We start from the raw sequence: 14,794 nt of genomic DNA on the forward strand, positions 1-14,794 counted from the left end.
TCTCTCATATGCAAAATCTACACTCAAAGTTATATGTATGTTTGTGCACATGTTTTATTCTTAAAAAGAAAAAAATCATTTATAAACTATTCTGGGGAACCCTTGTGAAAGCGATGAGGTCTAACATTTAATGTTAAGAAGGGAAATACTCATCATATTGCCTCTTTCCTTCCTCCTGGCCCACTCCCTCTTATTCCTTCCTCTTCAATGTCCTTCTCCCCTCTTCCTTCCCTTTCTCTCTTTCAGCTTTTCCCTTCCCCATCCATCTCTGTATTATGTAACATTATTATAGTAAATAAAGCATTGTATCCTGCCTCTTTCATTGAAAGTTACATTCTGAGCATTTCCTTGTGCCATTACAGGCTCTCTGAAAACATGTTTGTTAGTGGCTGTGCAGATGGCTTGCAGATGACTGTTATTGTAAGCTGCCTCAAATCCTTTTGGGAAGTAGGTGGTGTAGGATGCATGAATTATAAATGAAAAGCAAATTGTTCTTAATTTTGCCCTCAACCTCTCAATGTGTAGCAGCTCTCTGTGGCTCTGTTTCTTCAAAGCCACCAAGACCAAAGAGAGTATGACAAGGACCACTAAGGAGGTACCAGGTGGGAAGGTGTGAACTGGGAGCCTGGAAGAAATCTCACTGTCCAGATGAGAATGCTTATGCCATTTGACAGTCAAGGTCCACAATGGTTACAAATATGATTTCTGATACAAATCTGAGGCCCTTATGAAGAGAAGAAAAAGCCCCATTGAAGAGATGTCTACCTACTCTACTACTCTGGTTCCAGGTTCCATCAAAGACTCCCCTGATCAGATCAATGTCCTCCTCTGTCTCATTCTTCCACCTTATCCCCCATGCTCATCTCTCCAAGGCATCTAGTGACCTGTAAAAGCTACATCAGATGCTGATCTTCTTTCTATTATACCACCACGTGGATGACACAGTCCCACATGATCAAGTACCTGTCACATGATGACACTCCCTCATTCTGCTTCATTCCCTAAATATAGCATGCATACTTACACCCAAAGGCTTTGATACCTGCTCTCTCAGATTTCCTCATAGCTTATACCATTTGCCTCTATTTAAATGGATCACACACAGCCCTTCTGATCCCTTTTATAAAGCAGCTCTCTCTATCATCTCTCCTTATGTGTGTAGAACAATATGTAGCATTGTCCTCCTGGACACGATTGTCTGTAGGAGCAGATTGACTTAATAGAGTTCCACATCAAGCATGCCTTATTCTGTTTTAATCATTCCTATGCTCTCTATATTTTGAAGTATAGTCAATGAATGTTAAACAAAGTCCACTAGTCAGAAACTAATAAACATTAAATGAATACATGAACTGAGTGGATGAATGAAAGCTTCTTGGGGAAGTCAGTCCTCAGAGGGAGAAGATGTTTCAATATCTCCTCTCCAGGCAGAGGTAGGTGATGCTCAGCTTGTAACTAGGGACTATGCTGTTCATTTGACACATTCAACTGCCCTTCCCTGCCACTCCTCTACATCTTTGCCTGTGTCCTTCTTCTCAAGCAGATCACGGCTTCTCTTTCTCCTGGTACATTCAGAGGTCTGAGAGTCCCTTTGCACCTCACAGATAATGAGAGGAACCACCCTGTTTTCGTGGCATTTAATGGTTTATAATGCATTTGATTGCATAAGATTTCTTAGTTCCCCCATGGTTCCTGGAAGTGAGGTTCCTGCCTTCACACTAAGCTCCCCTCCCCCCGATGTGCACCTAATATTGGTTTACAGACCAGGAGACAAAGATATCAAACAACACTTTTCCAAGAGTGTTCGACTTTTTCTATGACTGTCCAGGTTTAGGCCAGATAACCACAAAAATTGTGTTCTGTAGCCACTTGGATATGTGTCCCCCAGGTGGCTTGGATGAAACTTGGTGTAGGGCAGGCAGTGGTCCAGATAAGTTCTTGAAAGAAGTGATATTACAGGTGAGATGTGGAAGATAAGTAGCATTGACCAGAGAAAAGGGGAGGGAACTATTTCAGGTAGAGGGAAGAATCTGTGGGAAGATAACAAATGACATCACACCAATACTTCAAGGAGATGCAGGAAGGACAAGGATGGATGGCAATATAATGCAGGTGAAGGGAGAGATGGTAAAAGGTAAGCAAGAACTGAAATGTGCAGCTTGCTAGTTGGTCCAATGCAAAGTTGCTTCTTTAGGTTCTAGAGTTCTGGAGCTGTGCATTTAGCCAAATTCTGACCAAAATATTTGAAAAGATTGGTTGGTTCTAAATATATATAGACAATGTTCTCAGTATTCACTAGACAATACATTCTAACAGTTATTTACATATGATTTAGATTGTATTAGGTATTGAAAGTCACCTAGAGGTGACTTAAATACATGGGGAAATGTGAGCATGCTATGCACATTAAGCCATTTGATATAAAGAATCTGAGCACGCAAGAAGCTGTATACATGCAAGAGACCCTGGAAGCTATCCCTTGTGAATAATAGGAATAGCGAGTATAATTTATGTACAGGTGAGGGTGGGGAAGCTGTGACCCAGAGCTGACTTACCCTGAGGCCTGTAGCTTGTATTAAACACAGTTGAGATTCAACTCCAGGGCTTACATCCAAAGCTGCTATTCTTTTTCCTCACTGAAGCTGCCTCCATCTGTACCCTCCCCCAGCCTCTGCCACCCCACAGAGAAGATAAGAATTATCTTTGGAGAAGTAACAGGGGCAGAGCTCTGCCCTGCTTACTCAGCCAGCCACCACAATGCACACACCGTCCTCGTGATACAAACATTAATTCACTAATTGAGAAAAATCTGACCCCGGAGCACCTGGTAGACCAGTTGCCATTATTGGACTCATTACTCAACATCTCATTCAGTGCCTGCTTCTTCCCAAGTCCTTGCCCCAAAGCCAGTGGGAGAAGCAAGCTCCAGCCCCACAGTGTGTGCAGAGCACCACTATTATCTGTGTCTGGTTGGGTCCGTGTACAATGGTTTCATGTTTTAGGCCCGCCCTGAGTATTGCATGCTTCCATGTTATGTCTCACTGGTCCAGACTGATGGCAGAGTTCATAACTCTGTGATGTGATCCTGTGTTCAAAGGCTGGGTGCTGGACTGGAGGTGGAATTGGCTTTTATGAGAACATAGCTCAGAAGTTGGCTGCCAGACCAAGGGACAAGGGAGGAGGCAGAAATGGTGTCTTGTGAGGGTCTATTGCAAATTAGGGAGCAGAAAATCAACTCTGAACCTAGCAGGTCTACATGGAAGGTAGCAGCATTTGATCTGCCCAGATTTCTTTGCACCTGACCATACTGGATAAGAGACTCTGTGATTTTACTGTACATCTTGTATGCTATAGTTGTCTTTTCAGTCATACATTTTATTTGATTATATACACATATAAACACCTATGAAAAATATAGGTGCTGAAGAAATTGGATCAGTGGATATGTGTACCAGAGTTTAGTTCCAACTAGATGATGTTGAGGAACACCAACATTAGGCTGCTCTTCAGATGCAGGGGATCCAATGCCTTCTTCTGGACTCTGTAGGCACCTGCATGTACATGTGTACATGACATCCTCCTAGGCACACAGTTAAAACTAAAATACGTCTTCTATATATTTATACATTTATCAGTGAATATATAGAGATTTCTTGCTTGATTATTAAATTAAGAGTAATGACTGTGGATTAGTCAGTAGATAAAATAGTAAGGGAATTTAAAATTTGAACACTGGAAACAGATTCCTGATACCCTGCCTGATCTCTGATCTCTGGTTTCAGCTCTATGTCTTCAGAGTCCCTGATTTCCCATCTATAAAGTTTGTGGAATCCTCTGTTGTTTGGAGATTGTATATAATTAGGGAGAATGGAACTGAGTTTCTAAATCCCTACCTCCCTTTCCTGTGTGGCTTCGCACCAATGGTTCCTGTGTAGAGTAAGGAAGGGACCCGAAATAGTGGCGAGGAAGTGGGGAGGTGGAGAGGACTTGGTCACCAAGCTGTGTTCATGTAGAATGGTGGCTTGGTGACACATGGATGAAAGCAGAACTCAAGACAGGCTTGGAAGTGACTACTACTTCTTCCATGAGACTGACCACATACAGTCCCAGGAGCAAAAGGAAATGGTAAAACTCTTCATCCATTTTCCAGAATGCATAGAAGAAAGTAGAAGAAGATATTGCTGGGGCCAGTCCTAAAGGGTTAACCACACAAAGTAGAAGGAAGTAAGTTTCCCTTGCAATGGAGTGATTTCTGGAAAGGTGGAGCTAGCAAATGCCAGTTGTGCAACTTTCCCACCCTGGGATTGAATGACACAGAGGTCATGGGATACTGAAGGGCAGAAATTCTCTTCTTCCCTGAGGAAGAACCAGAAACATGTACAGAGAGGAAGAGACAAACTCCCCCTCGAAACACAATGTAGCCACCATCACTGGGTCAAAGGCTAATCCAATGAACAGTTGAAATGGGGCTCTCCTGGTTTGGAGGCAGAACAGAATCAGTACTAGGCAGCTTCACTTCCCTTTCAAGAGAACTCCCCCTAACACATCCTTAGATGCTTTCCTGGAACCAGTATTGCAGTGGTTCAGTTCTTGCCCCCCAGAATTCTCCGAAATGGATCATAACAGCTCCTCATTAACTACAGGCTCCCTGTACTACTGAAACTCCACTCTCCATTTCCTCTCAAATACTCAGCCACTCTGCTAACTTAGAAACCAGTGATCACTCCCCAAAGCCCTCATTCCCCTCTTCACTTAACTCCCCTCCTTATGGATCAGTGTTGAAGAAATTTATCTCAAAGGTTCTTCCTAATGTTTTGTTCTCCCTTTTCTTGGTCTGAATGGATTCATTCAATTGTGTGAAGGGGCTGTAGAACAAGCAAAATTCATCACATAAATTCAAGTGTATATAACTGGCAAATGTTCAAAAAGAAAAATGCACTAATAATCTTAGCTGCTCACCCAGCAATGGCAATGCTGTTGTGTGTTGGTCACTTACTATGAATCAAGGAGTCTAAGAACTCTGTAGTACTAAAATGTTTTGCCATCACAAACTGACCCATGAGACTCTCATTACCTCCCCTGCCACCCTACAGATGAAGAAAGGCGAGGCACAAAGAAATAAAGGAGATTTGTATAAGACTTGAGGTAGGTTGTCTCTGGAGCCCACTCTTAATCAGCTGCATACCATGTGTCTGTAGGATCAATTAGCAGACCCAGTGTTCTGTGAGGAAGGTAGATGGAGATCCAGAAGATAGAAGGACACGGAAGACAGAGACAATCTCATGACTTGTGACTCATCCACAGGCTTTTCATGGTAGTCCTATACAATTACAGAGTTGTGGACTGAAATTCAACTGGGGAGTTCTACCTCCCCCCAAGGCTTTTACTATCTGCAGGATTTCCCCTTACATTTTAGCTACCCCTCAGTATACTTTGAAACTAGAATGAATCCCACAGGGGCCATTTTGATAACTCATATTTTGAGGACTTGGTCCCCAGCTTGTGGTAGTATTTTGAAGGTTATGGAGGGCTTCAGAAGGTGGAGACTGTGTGGCAGACTAGGTCACTAGGGGTAGGCCTTTGAAGACAATGCCCACCTTAATACTGGCCTAAATCTGCCTCCTGCTGATGCCATATGAAAAGTCTCCATTACAAGCCCTCACCACTATAGGTGGCACCATGTTTTTTTCCCATGGCTCTCATGCCATGATGAACTGAGGCCTGCCGAAACTATGAGTGGCACAAATCCTTCCAATGAGACAGTCAATAAACATTCTCCTCTCTCACAATGGGTTTTGTGCTAAGTGACTCCAACTCCAGTTGGACTCCTTTCTGCATTTGGATCCTTTCTAAGACAATGACTAACTTTCAGGCACTTCCCTTTCCATTTTAAATTTGTGCACACATGCATATATGCCTGTGTATGGACATGTATGCATGTGCACATGTGTGCATGTGTACATGTATGTGTGTGAATGTGGGGGCCAGAGGTCAACACTGTGTATCTTCCTCGGTCACTTTCCACCTGATTTTCTTGAGACAGGGTATCTCACTAAACCTTAAGCTCACAGATTCGTCTAGGCTGGCTGACCACCAAGCTTCATGGATTCACCTCTCTGACCTCCAGCACAGGAGTTACAGACAAATTCAACCATGCCTGGCTTTCACATTGTAGGTTCATCTGAGGGACTTTACTTGCTGAACAGCAAATTTGGCAAACGGGCTTTCAAGGGATTAATGCTTGAGTTTGCTTTCACTCCACCGGTGTCCTTTCCTAGAGCTCAATTACTATTGTATTTTTTGTTTTTTCTTTTCCTTAGGGGGAAATTAGGGAGGAGAGAGGGATGAAAGGAAAGAAGGGGGAAGGATAGAAGGGAGGGAGGAAGCAAGAGAAGGAAGACAGAAAGAAGGGATGAGTCTATGGGAGGTGGAAAACATGTCTGTTTTGAATTGAAGCTAACACACTGACTGCCTAGACAATGCCTAGCTCCAACTTAAATGGCCTACTTTAGACATATCCAAATCTCTAAAATTTTCAGAATTTCACTCTTGTACTTGGGAATGCCACCCTCCCCAGCCCAGTCCTCTCACCTATGCTTTACTACTCTAGCTTTGATTAAGACAGCAGATGCTAGTGAGATTGTGGAGAAAGAGGAACACTCCTTCACTGCTAGTGGGATTGCAAGCTGGTACAACCACTCTGGAAATCAGTTTGGCTATTCCTCAGGAAGTTGGACATAGTACTACCTGAGGACCCAGATATACCACTCCTGGGCATATACCCTGAAGATGTTCCAACATGTAATAAGGACATATGCTCCATTATGTTCATAGGAGCCTTATTTATAATAGCCAGAAACTGGAAATAACCTAGATGTCCTTCAACAGAGGAATGGGTACAGAAAATATGGTACATCTACACAATGGAGTACTACTCAACTACTAAAAACAATGAATTTATGAAACTCTTAGGGAAATTAATGGATATGGATAATATCCTGAGTGAGGTAACCCAATCACAAAAGAACACACATGGTATGCACTCATTGATAATTAGCCCAGAAGCTTGGAATACCCAAGAAGCAATCCACAAACCACAAGAAACTCAAGAAGGAAGACCAAAGTGTGGATACCTTGATCCTTCTTATAAGAGGGAACAAAATACCCATAGAAGGAGTTGCAGAGACAAAGTATGGAGCAGAGACTGAAGAAAGGACAATCCAGAGACTGCCCCACCTAGGAATCCTTCCCATATTCAATCACCAAACCCAGACATTATTGTAAATGCCAGCAAGTGCTGGCTGACAGGAGCCTGATATAGCTGTCTCCTGAGAGGCTCTGCCAGTGCCTGACTAACACAGAAGTAGAGACTCTCAACAATATGAGGAACAACAATATGAACTAACCAGTACCCTCAGATCTCCCAGGGACTAAACCACCAACCAAAAGAATACACATGGTGGGACCCATGGCCCCAGCTGCATATGTAGCCGAGGATGGTCTAGTTGGTCATCAATTGGAGGAGAGGCCCTTGGTCCTGTGAAGGTTCTATGCCCCAGTGTAGGGGAATACCAGGGCCAGGAATGTGGGAGAGGGTTGGTTGATGAGCAGGGGGAGGGGGGAAGGGAATAGAGGTTTGTATTTTTTTTTTCAGAAGGGAAACCAGGAAAGGGGATATCATTTGAAATGTAAATAAAGAAAATATCTAATAAAAAAATCAAAATCTGCTTCAAAAAGTGCTCCTTGGGTATCTGCCCAAAATTAGTGTTTGATTCATGTTCTCAGTATTCAAGCCCAAGAACCTCAAGTGTCTGCCAGCCATGTCACAAAGAACTAAATGCTAACTGAGGATGGTAATGATGATCGAATCAAATTATACAAAGCAAGTATGTATTGTGCTGAGATACATATTTTGTTCTGTGGATGCAGAACTGAGTAATACTAAGTACAGTTAGGTTTTATTGAATACTTCTTACACGCCAATCTCTGGGTGGCTTTCCTAAGTGTTATTCTTGATTGCCCTTCTCCAGTTCTTCCAGATGCCATGGTCTTTTCTGGAACAGCAGGTCCAGTGACCTGGCTGAATAGCAACGACATAGAGAGCCATGGGGAAAGGGTTGTCAAAATTCTCTTCTCAGAACCATGATCATGCCTAAGCAAGTTCTTGAGACATCACTAAACTGAGTTGCTACTCCCCAGACTCCACTTGCCCAGTTCCATCAATAATTTTCCAACCCAAACAGCCGAGCCATGAAGGGGGCGGTTTGGTGCGGCTGCTACACCATCTGTTTTTCCCCATCAGGCATAGTGTTCTGCCTAGGGGACTCAGGAAGAAGAATCATCTCTGCCTACCAGCTTGCTTATTCTCTGAGCATGGGTGAAAATGGGGTCCTGGGAGCCTCATCTGTAGATGGTCACTAGGGACACCAGTCGTCTACAAGTGAAGGGCATGTCTTTCTCTGCACTGTGCATCCTAGGTGGCTGGCACATCTTTGCCTCTTTGACTTGCTTCTCCCCTGGTGCTGCTTTCAAGGCTGCCAGGCACTCCAGACTGTCTGAGGGCCATGAAGTCCCATCAGGTATGGGTATAGACATCACTTTTTAGTCTTGCTCATTGGACAGGCCTACTTATCTGCCATGATACTAGTTTTCACTTTGACCTTAGATCGCACTCAGATGTTCACCTGATGAATGACATGCCCCATTCATCCTGTATCTTGCATTCTTCCAGGCCCTTTGTTCGAAGTCCTGAGGTAGAGCTCTGCAGCTGTTTCCCACTTAGTTAAAACCTCTGCTGTTTAGATGAGCGTATACCCCAGGGCTCTTTGTCTCTCACATCCGCATCCAATTTTCCAGCATCCTATCAGTCTTATTTCAGAATGCAGTCAGAAGGACCACTTGTCATTCCCCACCAGGGTTATCTCTGGGTCCAAGCCACTATTGTGAGTAGCTAAATTGTTAGAAGATCTTGTCTTGCCAAAAATTGTCTCTGCCTCCTCTCTTGCTCCCCAAAGCAGAATGCACTTTCAAAAAGAATTCTATACCTACCTCTCTTTCGTTTGTAACCCTTGGATCTCCTTATGAACTCAAGAGAGAATTCACAGCTTCTATACTTATCTGCAGTGCTGGACATCTCCTGAATGCTGTAACCTTCTGAGCTCAGGTTCCACCACCTCTTCTCATTTCTCTGTCTTCAGGGTCTTCTTGTAGTGGCCTTTGACTTACCCCAAACGTTACCACCTCAGGGCTGCCTCTTTCTGGAATATTCTTTTCCCATATGCCCCTCAACATTGCCTTCTGGTTTCTGCTGGTATCTTCTTTTATCTGAGAGCCCCAAGTCATTTCCTGTCCCTTTCACTGCTTTTCACCTCCCATAATAACCCTCCAATGTATCTTTAAATATTTGACTTTCACCAAGAACACTCCTGAAGAGAAGGATCTTGGCTTTTCCCTGGGCTTTATTCCAGGGTCAAGAGCAGCTCAGCACCCAGAGGACCTTCTCTGAACATGCCATCTATTCCTTGCTTTGAGTGACAAGGCAGTAGAGAGGTTAGGAGGTGAAGTTCTAAGGATTCCTGGTTCATAGGTTCACCAGTGACTATCAGGATCCCTTAGATGAGTCACTTAATCTCTCTGTGGCTTTTTTATTCACTAAGAAGGCAGTTGATAATGTCCATGGGACTGAATGAGCTGTGACTGGGGCATCATGTGAAACAATGCTTATCACATTGCCATGGTGGTCTATGGATGTCCAGGGGTGCTGTGCTATAACCAGTCACTTTACTGTGAATGTCCTCCTGGTTGTTTACTAGCATGCATTCCTTGTGTACAGTGCAGAGGAGACCCTAAGTAACTGTGTAGTGAAAGAATGTTGAAACCATGTAAGGTTTGGTCTTAGTTATTTAAAATTTCCTCTATATCATAAACACACATTGTTTGGTAATCTGGGAAGAAGTTTAACCAGCTTTAAGCCCTAGACAGTGGCTGGGAGGCTGTTTTAGAGAGCTCTGTTCTGCATCCTTCTCAAAGGGTGAGTTATTCCGTTCGCCATAAATTGCTGGCCACACTTGGAGCCACTCACTGTGACCTCCTCCTACAGTCTTGCCCTAACTCTCATTTTTCCAGGCTTAGGTAGCTGTTAATTTAAGGCAGCCAATTAATAATTAAATGGAGCCAAATTGCTCTTTAAATACCATAAAGCATTTAATGGAATGGCTTTCTGCTGACCAACAGAATTAGTCTCCAAAGCTAGAAAAATGCTCCAAGAACAAGTCTATGTGTGCACTTCTGTGTGTGCATTTCTATGTAAGCCTTTTCTATTTTGATAATAAATGGAGAGGCTACACTATTAACTTTCAGTCATGAAAACCTCCCAGAACACCCAATAGTGGGGGGAAATCAAGTAAACTTCTGTGCCCCAACACTCGAGCTCCCCAAACCATAAATATGTTGCCAAACCTGTTTTATCAAAATCCCCAGCTTTTAAGAAAACCAGAGAAGTTCCTCCTGGCTGGGGTGAGTCCCCGACATCATTGCAAACATCAAAGACAAAGATGTTTCTTTCTCTCTAGTGTTTCGGTGCTGTGATTGCACCCAGAAGACCACCAATAATTCTTCAGTAGCTTTCTGTGCTTGCTCCTCACTCAGTGTTCTGGAAAGGGCAATGATGAAGGATGCACCCTTGGTTTCATTGAAACAAACCTCACATCTGATGACTTCCAGACAGCTTTCTCAGAGCTGATGGTAAATGTGTCTGGTGTGGCTTTTGTGTGGTACTAACTCCAGTAGAGACCAGTTCCTCTGGGTCTCCTTGAAGGTTGGAGAGGATTTTACCAGGATGCACATGCCTCAGTGTAGAAGGGGGATGAATGACTCCCACCCACTAGCTAGCCACAAGTGCAAGGGCAAGAGGGATTCATTCTCCTAGTAGATATTGCTGCAATGCTCTTAGGGATGCCGCTTATGTCAATATTGTTAGGCCTGTCTGTCTGTCTGTCTGTCTGTCTGTCTGTCTTGTTCTCCCCCTCATCCATATGTTGCTCTCTTAGATTACATATTCTACTGTTCTAGTCTGCCATTTAACTAACAATGGTCATGGTTTTAAATCCGTGTAGGTAATTTCTCTAAACTGCTCATTATTATAAGGAATTTTATCCTATCACCAATGACTGCTCAAAGCCCTTTGGTTTGCTCGTTATTCATTCACTCAGAAAGCCTTATCATCTGAAATCTTGTTTTCAAATACAGCCCATAATTTGTGCACTTAATTTACCATTTTTTTCTCTCAAGTGCAGTTCCAGGAGGGCAGACCTTTTGGTTGATTTTGTTGGCTATTGGAGACCCAGAGTTCATGGTAATGTTCATGGGAGTGAATATCTAATTGACCACCACCTCTTTTAGCAGATGAACAACTGGAGCTGGGAGAGGTTAAAGAGCCTATATGTGCATCAAGTATCCAGAAGGAGAGAAGCTGAGCTCTGAACACAGATCTGTCACATTCATATGCTCCTCCACCCTGAGGAGATCTCTATATTGCCTCTAGCAAATCAAATACTCAGAAGCAGAAGTTATGCCAGCAGTGTCTTTGGGACATTCTGGTTATTATCAGGCCACCTGTCCTCTCCTCTAAAAAAATTTATTTAAGTTCTTATTCATATATGTTTGTAAACCTAGGTGTGTGTGTGCGCGCACGCGCGCCACTGCACATACTCTGAAGGACAAGGAGAGGGCACAGAGTGACTTCCTCTCTGACTCTGTTCCTATGAGGCAGGGTCACATTTCTGACCTGGGATTCACGTTTTCTTGGCTAGGATGGAATCCTCCTGGCTCTGCCTTCCTTGGGTATATTTCCTGAACATTTATGTTTCACACACTCTACTGGGTATGAAGAATAAAGACTAGCATAAGACACTGAGGCTTGCAAGCTGACCATTAGCAGAACACTGTGTCACCACGAGCAAGTATGCATGTGATCATCAGCTGCTAAAATCTTCTACATTCCATTGTTTCAACAGGTTTCCCAAACTAGCTATTGCTGTTTAGCTAAAATTAATTATTTAGCTCTGCTTATTATTTAAACTAAGTTTAAATTGCCTAATTACTTGTTCTTGCTTATTAAATTTTTGTAATTTTAATATTTTTAAAATGACTGTCTACTATAGAAAGTTGAAAATTGTTCAGTTTTCAACCTTTACTGTTAAGCCATATGGAATCGCCATGTGGTTCAAGTTAATCATTTTATCTGACAATAAATTAAACTATTGTGCTCAAATACCAGAAATAATAGCAGAGTCTAGCCTTTGGAATATAGTGAAGAAAATCCTTAAATGTGGTCATTATAGGAAGGAGGATTTGGAGAGATTATATAAGGAAGTTGCATAACCTTGTAGGAGTTGGGAAGGTGACATGACAAATCACTGTAAGAAGACTGAGTAGGTATCAGACCTGGGAAATGATAATGGAACCTGATTGAATGTATTGACAATGCTGAGGAAAGAATGTAGCCATCAACAAAAGATCGGCAAGGGATGATGTAGCCATGGAGACAGAAAGCAGAAAGGCAAGGGGCTATTGGGAGCTTCAGCTAGAGAGAGAGATTGTGACCAGTAGAATTTTCTTTGTCTTTCAGATGTAATTACACATAATAAAAATTTCAGTTTGTTCAAATGAACTTGGATAATTTTATACGCCACCAGTAGAAAGATCTAATGTATTTCTTTCACCCTAAAAAGTCTAATTGCTACCAAGCTTTCCCAGTCTTCCCCCTTCCCAGGTCACCACTTTCTGATATTGTTCAGTTTCAAATCATTTGCCCCATTAGAGAGTTTCATAGTATAGTTGAAATCAGCCAATGTGTGTGTGTGTGTGTGTGTGTGTGTGTGTATACACCTACACAGAGATATCTTTCTCTGTCTCTTTGTCTCTCTGTCTCTGTCTCTCTCTCACACATAAACATGGTGGTAAATAGACAGTATATAAATATACTTTTTAAACAAAGGCATTATTGCTGAACTGTATGTTCAGACTCTCCTTTTTTATTTTTTTCATCATTGGAGAGCCAAACCAGGACCTTGTGATGTTTTATCTCAAGGGTCAACTACATTGGGATTTAGAAAAACCACAGAAATAATCATCTGGGTATGTCTGTCTTGGCTACTGTCATATTGCTATAAAGAGACACCATGACCAAGGCAACTCTTATAAAAGAAAGAATTTTATTGATGGCTTCCTTACAGTTTCAGCAGGTTGATTCATTACCATCATGATGGAGAACATAGCCACATACAGGCAAGCATGGTCTTGGAGACGTAGCTGAGAGCTTTATATCCTGATGCACAGAAAGGCAGGCAGGGGCTGGAGAGACACTAAGCCTGGTGTGGGCTTTTGAAACCTCAAAGCCAACTCCTAATGACATACCTCCTCCAACAAGGCCACACCCATAATCTTTTCAAAATGATTAACGAATTTGGGACTAAGCATGCACATTTAGGAGCAATAGGAGGCATTTTCTTTCAATCCGACATAATGTCTGTGAAGTGTTATATAGATAACATTAATTGAAAGAGAAGAATCACTCTGGTCATGAAGTGAAGTCTTGGCTAAGTAAAAGGGAAACGTGCTGAGCATGGGGGTGCATGATGCTCTGCCTCCTGATCATGGACACGGTTTGGTCCATTGCCTCCTGCTCCTCCAGCTACATCTTTCCATGATAGACAGCATCTCTCAAACTACAAGCTCAAATCAACCTTTCCATCCTTAAGTGTCTTTTGTCAAATACTTTGTCACAGCAATGAGACAACTAATATAATCCTCACACTTGCTAGGCAAACATTCTACTACTGATCTCTGTTCCTAGCCCTTTTGATTTTTATTTATTTGTATTTCTAAAAGATTTATTTATTTCTATTTTATGAGTATGGGTATTTTGGCTGCATGTATGTCTATGCACCATGTACATGGCATGCCCTCAAAGGCCAGAGAAGTATCCCCCAGGAACTGAAGATACAGTTAGCCACTACGTGGCTGCTGGAAACTGAATCTAGGTCATCTTAACTACCAGTGCTTTTCACTCCTGAGCCACTTCTCCAGCCCTGTTTATTGATATTTTGAGATAGGGCGTTACTAAGTCTTGAACTTTTGAACCTCCTGACAGCCTTCTCTGTAGATTCTTATCCATTTTCCTCTGTATGATTGGATAATAGATCTCTTTTTTTCCCCTCTGTCTCTGTCTGTCTGTCTGTCTGTCTGTCTGTCTGTCTGTCTCTTTGTATGTAAACAAATATAATTTCTAAACATGTGTAATTCAGTGACATAAGCATGCTCACCATTTGCATAGCCATTTTAAAGTCTAGTTTGCTTTCTATTGCTATGATAAAACACTACAGAAAAAAAAAACCAACTTGGAGAAGAAAAGGTTTATTTGGCTTCCAAGTCCTGATCACTGTCCATCACTGAGGCAAGTCAGGCAGGAACTATAGAAGAAAGCTGCTTACTGGCTTGCTCACCGTTACTTGCTCAGACTGCTTTCTTATACAGCCCAGGACCACTTGCCCAGGGGTGGTACTACTATCCACAGTAGGCTGTCCCCTCCTACATCAATCATTAATCTAGGAAATGCCCCACATATTTACCTACAAGTCATTCTGATAGGACACGATCTTAATTGAAGTCCCCTCTTCTCAGATGACGTTAATGTGTCAAGTTGACAAACAAACAAAACAAACAAGCAAACAAGACTAACCATCACAGCCACTGCTATCCACTTAGAATACTTTTCATTATTTTAAACAGGAAC

The sequence above is a fragment of the Mastomys coucha genome, unplaced genomic scaffold, assembly GCF_008632895.1.
Source record: "Mastomys coucha isolate ucsf_1 unplaced genomic scaffold, UCSF_Mcou_1 pScaffold21, whole genome shotgun sequence".
Taxonomy (NCBI): domain Eukaryota; kingdom Metazoa; phylum Chordata; class Mammalia; order Rodentia; family Muridae; genus Mastomys; species Mastomys coucha.